Raw genomic sequence first — 8,619 nt, forward strand, 5'->3', positions numbered from 1 at the left:
CAAAATTAGCCATGTGAATGTATCATCGGATTGCCAAACAAAGGAGGTGAAGTTTGCTGCTAGAGCCATCGGAGGTTTAGATCTGATTCGAAGGGATTTCGAATCTAGCTGGTGAAGGGATTCATCTAGCTTACTCAAGGGGATCTTGAGTGTTGGAATCGAGGGATTCAGGTATTCGAAGGGATTTCGAATCTAGCTGGTGAAGGGATTCATCTAGCTTACTCAAGGGGATCTTGAGTGTTGGAATCGAGGGATTCAGGTTTAGATCTGTAATCGTCTGAGGGGAGGCAAGGTGGTTCTTTGTTTGAGGGGAGGATTGTTGAGTGTACAACCAAAGTCCCACATTGGCTAGAAATGGGAAGGATCTTGGGTATATAAGGATGGACACTATCTTCATTGGAATGAGGCCTTTTGGGAAGGTGTCCAAAAACAAATCCGTGAGGGCTTAGGCCCAAAGCGGACAATATCATACCAATGGAGAAATAGATGGTGTCCAACGGTCCTTACACAATATAACAAACGTTGTTTGTATGATCGTGGAATTTGTAGGATTGGACCCACCCATGGAGTCCTTCAAGGCCTGAAACGGTGGAGCCCATGGAGTGCTCTTGAAGAGTCAAACTTGATCATGACTCATGAGTCATTCAAACTTAACATATGAGATGACATTGCTTCTTCTAGCAATGTAACAACGAATGCCCTTCGAAGATAAAAAATTATTTTCAGTAGCTATATTTATATAACGCTTAATTGTAATGTCACTCATATACGATTATTTTTAATTTGGGCAGATTTGGCTAAAATTGCATTTTAAAAAAAATCAGCTCTGTATATAGATTATTAAAACCGTATAAAATAAACAATAATTTGTCCAAAACTCTAATTCCCTTCACAAGACCAAAGGTGTTGTTTGGTCCATGGGCCTGGACACATCCAGTCCATGTTTGGGCAAAATTTAATTTTTTTAGAGCTTTGGACTTAGTTGTCAACTACCAAAATAGTCCCCACTAATGAAAATAATTTCTTAAAAAATATATAATTTATTTTTAATTATAAATAGTACAATATTATATTTTAGGAATCTTTACAATCTTATACATATAACATACAATAATTATAAAAATCACCTATATAATTTTATTTACAAAAATACGTTGCTACATTATCAAAAAATATTGGATTTCAAAAATAATATACTTGAATTGGAAATATTTCTGAAATCCCGAATTTATCATTTTTTTAGGTTTTCAAAAATAACATTTTTGTTTCTTATAATGGTGATAAGTTACCAATAATTATTTTTTCACAAAAAAATTTATTTTTAGAACATATTATTTCATACTCTGCTAGTTTATTTTTAGAGCATTTTGGTTACCTTCATAGCCAACTCATCCACTTCTCCGCCCTCACTCCACTCGCGACAGTAGCCTCTAATCTAAGTGTCATTTATGGCGGCAACTATCTCTTTTTATACAACATTTTATTTTAAACATATAAATTTCTTATTTTATACAGCACTTTACATGGTGTTTGTAGTAGTAAAAAATAATGAAAATAATATTTTTGGCATTTTTGGAGAAAAAAAATAGAGAATTGGAAAAAAAAGTTATAAGTATATATATATTTATCATCAATGAAGATGAATTATTAATTTTCTAATAACCTATATGAATCTCCACACATTTGTCAAGCACACCAAACACCCTAGTTTGGATCTCAACGCCTCTATCGAGTACCCTATACTATTAGGCTTAATATCAATCCATTAAACAAAATAAATATATAGGAGGACAAAATTGAAATTTCCCAAGAAAGCGTACCTTCGGCCATTGACCTGGAAATCTGAATACCACTTGGTCTCACTATTTGTTCCCTCTTTTTTTGGTTCTTCTAAGTTTATTGTCACTCTATCTTGATGGTGCAGTTTGCTGAATTGAGTGATCAAGCCTAGGGACCAAAACTCAAATTATAGCCACAAACCCGAGCCTTCCGTCAAAGCATCAGTGGGGTGATGTTACCAATTCCGATGAGAGTTCAATGAACATGTTCTTCAATGAAAATACTATGAACATGGTTATTTTCGATACATTGAATATAACTACTTAATAATATTTGAACCAACCCTAATCTTTTTGGAAAATGAAATGAACCAATTACATTCTCTTACTTGGTTCAAACATATAACTTATTCTCACCCATTATCTTTCCTTCAGAAACAAATCATGACGATAGATCCTTTAAAATGATGACTATTATCTTCCATGTAGCATAATGTATAATTTCTCAAGTAAATTCTTTATATGGTTACTATACTTAATGAATAAACTCTATGTTTATTCCTTGGTCCTCTACAAATGAGTTTTCTCAAATAAAATTGACGTGCACATGAATATGAGAAAGCATAAGAATGGATAAAAGGTTTCATTAAAGAATATTGCCTTTACAATGAAAACTATATAATGGAGCCAATTTCCATTTTTGCTAAATGATCCTTGAATTTCAATAATGGCATGCCCTTAGTCAAATGATTAGTGATCATTAATTCAATGCTAATGTGCTCAATGGTCATATTCTTGTCTTTAACATGGTTCTCTGATGGATAAATACTTAATGTTAATGTGCTTACTTCAACTCCAACTTTTATTGTTTCTAGCCATAAGAACAAAAGCTGAATTGTCACAATATTCTCTTAATGACCTAGAAATAGAATATGTTGACTAGATTTTTTGCTAACAACTAATTAAACTAAACCTTAAAGAAAAGAAGATTGAAACACAAATTTTTACATGGTTCAGGTTGTGAATCAACCCTAGTCCATGAGTCACTTGTATTAGGATGCTAAGAACTTGCATTGCTCAAGTTCTCTTGGTTTTTAGACAGCGTATGAGCTCACTCTAAAAGTAGAAATTGAGATCCTTTACAATGTGTGCCCTAGCCCTATTTATAGGTTGCTGGGGCAATTAAGCTCATTAATTGGAGTTGATTACAATTATTCTCCCTTAATGGAGATTTATTACATGATAAATGGACATTCTCGTAGTAAATGGGCTAGTGGCTCCAACGTATCTTGGTGGGCCTAATGTGAGGAATGTCAACCTACTACTTTGTTGGGGGAAACGTTCCTGACACTGTCAGAGTGGTAGTTGCATGTTTTCCCATGTCAGGCGGCGTTGTCGAATAACCATTTTGCCGTTTGTATGGAATCGACAACACGATCTTTGTGACAGTCGGTGTCATAAAGCTGTCTGTGGTCTAGGGTCATTGTGCTTGACACCTGGCTACCTTTCTCCTTGACCGAAGGAAGGTCCTTGTAGACCTGGAGAAAGTGAAGGGAGGAGACGGTCTTGTAGTAAGACTTGGAGTACCATCTTGGGACATGGTCCTTGGGAAGTGACGCTTCTAGGAGGATGTATTCCTCCGTTGGTGGCGAACTATGGTGAATGATGAGCTTACCTCCCGTGGAGCTCAAAATAGCCTATGAGAGACTTAATCATCCTACGTGGGATCTTAATTTCCCTTAAGGTGTGCCACGAGTCAGTCAGTGAAAACACGGACAACATTTGCCCCCAAAGTCTTCACTTGTTCTCAGGCAATGGAGACTTTAATTGAGAGGAGTATTCTCGGGAGATTAGTACTCGGGTCGAAACTACTGGGTGCCCTCAAGTCTTAACATTTCCAAAAAGGAGGGTGCCACGTGTCGAATCCCTATTGTCAGGCCCATCAATTGATGCCATTTAATGATGGGTCTTTTCCATACTCGAGATGTCCTTTCAACTTTTCGAGTACGATCATCGCCTTGATTTGTGTGACCGTTAGATCACGATCGAGTACCTACTCCCTAGGTGATCAACGACTAGGATATACTTACTTTTTGCCCAAATCTGATAGTATATATTAAAAAATTTGCCTCCCATTCACTTCACTTTTTGCATTAAAAAAATTTCATTCCAGAGCTTAAGAAATCATATTAATAGAACCCATTTCTCAATCCCAAAAATAATCCATCGTTGATTTTGGCAGGTTGGAGGAGATACTGGTAGTTTTGGGTGAATCAAACAAAATATATTCAAGCCCGAATTCGACTTAGCACCTACTAGCACTACATATCGAGTAAGTTATCTTCCCCGATTCTGTTTTGTTTTTGCTTGTTCTTGTGGCTTTCTAGGTTTTTGGGTATTTGAGTTCTTGTTTAGGCTACTGAATTTGCTAGGATTAGAGGTTGTTTTACCTCCTTTTAGCCTTGTTTTAGGCGCTTTGTAAAAACGCCCTAATCTAATACTTTGTAAAATATTTGCATGATCATAAGTTTATAGAAGAAAAGCCACTTATTATAAAAAATCTCAGTGGGGGCCTTGCTAAAACATGCAAGTGAGACCCAATAGTTTAAAAAGAAAATAATAATCTTTATGCAACGTTTTTAAAAATAATTAAAGTTCAAGTCTCATTGATAAGTTCTGAAAGTTTAAAATAAACTTAACATTATTATTTAGAAATTGGCATTAAACTGATCGTTTTCTCGTCCATAGGATGCCCCCACGCCATACACACCCTGACGTTAGAACTCCTCACATCACCACGCGTGCCACAGAAAAATCCTATTTGCTACCTGGAAGGGAAAGTAAGGGGGTGAGCTAAAAACTCATTAAGGACGTACAAATAACACACAAGTATACACACAAAAACATGTTCATATTCATACCTCGTTACACATCCTAAACATCATTATCATAACCATCATCATCATAAACAAAATCATTATAAACATAATCATCATTAACATTATCATCATAAGCATCATTATCATATCTTTGTGAACATGGCCCGCTAACTTGTCCATGTCACATCTTGAGGTAAACAGGATCTCTGGTCCTTGAATAACCTCGGTGCGTCTACCCTATGAGTTATGTCTTTACATCCTCAGTAACTCGGGTTACGTCTTCATATCCTTAGCAACTCATTTGTTGTGTCGCGTTCAACATGCTAACAACCATTTACATATGATGCAACATACAGAAATACATGCAATCCAGTAGCACACAAAAATGATATACATGATTCATCAAATTTCACCATACCAATTAATAACAACATTTCATACTTCATACAAACCAATCTTACCATTCATAACATAAATAAACAAAAATTCTATCTAACTTCCTTACCTCAGGTTCAAGCAAAGCAAAAACTGACAAACTTCCCAACGAGCCTATAACCATAATTAAATAGCATTCTTTAGCATCACATAATACTTTCTTGTGCCCAATTCATATATGTTGACGCCGTTTTTCGTCAACTTAAAGTGTCGAGTAATTAAACAATAAGAACTATGGTGCAAATGAATAGTATGGTGGAACAATAAGAGTTTTACGTGGTTCAGCAGTTAAATCTGCCTAGTCCACGAGTCTATTTTATTAGAACTTGGAGTTTTCTCTCTCGATAGCAAAAGATCTGTCCCCTTATAAGTGTTCATGATCTCTCTATTTATAGAGAGTTTTCAGAGTTCATTCCCACATATTTCGGGAAGATACTCCTGCTTATTAATTGAAATAATGATATTAAATGCTGCAACTCCTATATACAAGGAAACGTCCCCTGAAGACCAGGAAAACGGATAACAGACTTGTTAATATCCCTTTAATGTCGGGACGGTACAACAATAAATATCTTTAAATGTACAAAGCGTGTTACATCAGATGATTCATCAAATCTCTGGGATTAGCAATCAACATCGCATCAGTCAAGGTTTACAGACAGGTTACGAACTGACCATCTTACTCCAAGATACAGCTCGGAGCAGATAAATTCCATCGAGGCTGTCACATTTCGAGCTTGCACCCTTTAAGCTCAAGCTACTCGATCCAAAGGCACTTGATAACGGATGTATCCCGATGCTATGCTCTTTCGAGCTCAGAAAGAATCCCGAGGCTACATGTCTTTGAGGTTTCCGTCTTGCTCCGAGGTTTTGACATTTGGACCATGAACATGTGTTTTATATATCTCGAGCTCACACTTGACGAGTCCAGCTTTCGAGGTCACAATCTCAGGTCTCGAAATCTGGGTGTAACAATAAACCCCATGTGTGCATGGTGAAAACTACTCATAATTTTCCAAATAGGCATAATTATACATAAAATCACCAAAAGAATAATGCAAATTATACCTATGTTACATGCATGGTTTTTAAATAAAAATCATATGGTTGAATATTAGACACATTTTTTAACGTAAAAGTACATTTGCATGCGACATGCATACGTGGGAACATTATTAAAAAAGTGACTTTAAAAATGATAATTTCTACGCGCTTATTTCTATCGTTTTGAAATTAAGGATTAGTACATACTTTCTTACCATTATTTATTTCTTTTAAAATCACTAAGTTGATTAAACCTTTTTAAACATTATTTTTATTTCATAAAAAATAATTTATTTAACCATTTAAAGATATAATAAATCTATTTATTATTTTTAAATTACATAGAAATAATAAAGGCTAGAAATGATTTAAAATACTTATAATTAGCATGTTTCCTTAGAAAATAACATTTTTTTCTAAATTAATAAAATTACGAACTTGATGTGAGAAAAATATATAATTTTTAGGTGTGGGAAAATATATTTTACTTGTATTATTTTAAGACTTAATTTTAAGTAGAATAAATTCATAAGTGATGATCAAATAATTATTTTTAAATTATTAAACTAAACTTTCAGCCACCATTTAATTTATTTAAAAATCACAAGTGAAATAATCTCAATATTTTTCTTAATTAAAATGAAGAAAATCATATCTATTAAAATGAACACTCTTGGTTACATTTAAAAATACAATTTTTAATATTTACATAGTTTAGGATATTAATTTATTTCAACATACATACAAAATTCCTTTCATTTAAAAGACAACTTCTCATTTTACCAAAAATTCCAGCAACAATATATATACTCTAAAAAATCACCATCTTGATTTTAAAAACTCATATTTTCTCTAAAAATATAAAAAAAAACTGTAGGTATTTATTTGAGTACAAATATCATTTTAATTTCTTATAAACATCATAGCACTTACAAAATCACTTAAGCATGCAAAATAATTATTTTCATCATATTTTACACAATTTATACACAAAAATCAGCAAGTATATAAAGTCATGAAATTCATCATTTTCATCATGCCTCACCAAAATTCATACATGTTAAATCAACAAAATTTAACACAAACCCTAACATGTTTCTATCATTCAAGTAATCCAAAAGAAAACAAAATTATCATAGACCTATTTAAAATCTCACAAACAACCTATCGTGTTTCTAAGATTACAATGGCATGAACACATAAAGATGAACTAACATGCTTGAATAACCACCCTTAGGCCGAAACACACCTAAGATTCACAACAAAATATATCACAAAATTCTCATAAACATATTCATCAACTTTCATGGACTCAAACAAGAAATCTAAATAAATTATCATGCCAATATATATTTACATAGGATCCTAGAACATGGATCTAACCAAATTGAAATAACAATCTTACAAGAAAGATCCCTAACATCACATAGAAATTTAAATCATAGGCACATCTCAAGATCAAACATGCATAAACATGCTACAAGATACCCTAGGGCCGAAGCCCACATCATGCTCCCATCCCTTATTGTTTTCCAAAACCCAAGAAATTCCTAGCATGTTTTCTAACATGTATATGTGACACAAAAATCAAACAACACAACATACCTCAAACCCCAAGGCTGAAACCCTCAATTAACAATCTACCCCCCAAACTTATAATCATGAACATATGAACCCTATCAATCACAACATCACATAAAATCATAGCCACACGCCTAGGTCAAATCTTTCATGCATCCAATCAACACAACCCTTCAACCCAACATCAAAAGAGTCAAAATCAACATACCACCATTCATATAAGCCAATAAAACATAAAAACAAAAGGGCTAAGGATTCACTACCTCTCTTGATTGTAAAATCAAGAACACCCAAAGTGACCAATACTCAAACTATAATCACCCCTTGTTCAAGCCTAGGGTTTTCGAAAACCCACATGAAGAGAAGAAGAAAACCTACAACACAAACAAACTCTAGTAAAAAATACTAGAATCAAAAGAAGAGAAATTATAAACCATAAGCATAAAGAGACATACCCTAAGATTGAACCCTTTTTCTTCTTCTTTTTCTCCTCCTTCTTCTCTTTCTCTCTCTAACTCGTCCACTCTCTCTCTCTTTCTCTCACTAGGCCGACGACACCAAGAGCATAATGCTCTCTATTTTTTTTCTTTCCCTTTTATCTAACCCTATAGAAAACTAGCCTAATGGGAGTGGGTAAGTTTCCTCTTCCCAATTTCCATAAATTTGTTTATTCTAATTTCATAAATAAAGGAGTTTTAATTAACTAAAATAAGAAAAATACCAATTAGCTAGCCATCATCCATTTTTACATCATAAAATTGCCAAACAAAATAGGAAACAAAACCTTTCCCACTTGCCTCACACGCACACACCTTCCCTTTCCATATTCTTATTTTCTTTTTAATTCTTTTAATTAAATACAGATGACAAATCAAATACAAGGAAACAAAATGTGTGTAGAA

The 8,619-nt window shown here is 33.8% G+C and overlaps 1 long non-coding RNA gene across 1 annotated transcript; it reads right to left on the bottom strand.

Annotated features, from left to right (window-relative positions):
* Nucleotides 1–5,917: 5,917 nt before the first annotated feature.
* LOC133814334 (uncharacterized) lies at nucleotides 5,918–8,393 on the bottom strand. Its single transcript, XR_009884783.1, has 3 exons — nucleotides 8,173–8,393; nucleotides 7,981–8,091; nucleotides 5,918–6,054 (listed from the first exon to the last, which is right to left on the bottom strand). It is a non-coding gene; the product is annotated as an uncharacterized LOC133814334 (long non-coding RNA).
* Nucleotides 8,394–8,619: the final 226 nt, after the last annotated feature.

This window comes from Humulus lupulus, chromosome 1, assembly GCF_963169125.1.
Source record: "Humulus lupulus chromosome 1, drHumLupu1.1, whole genome shotgun sequence".
NCBI classification, from domain to species: domain Eukaryota; kingdom Viridiplantae; phylum Streptophyta; class Magnoliopsida; order Rosales; family Cannabaceae; genus Humulus; species Humulus lupulus.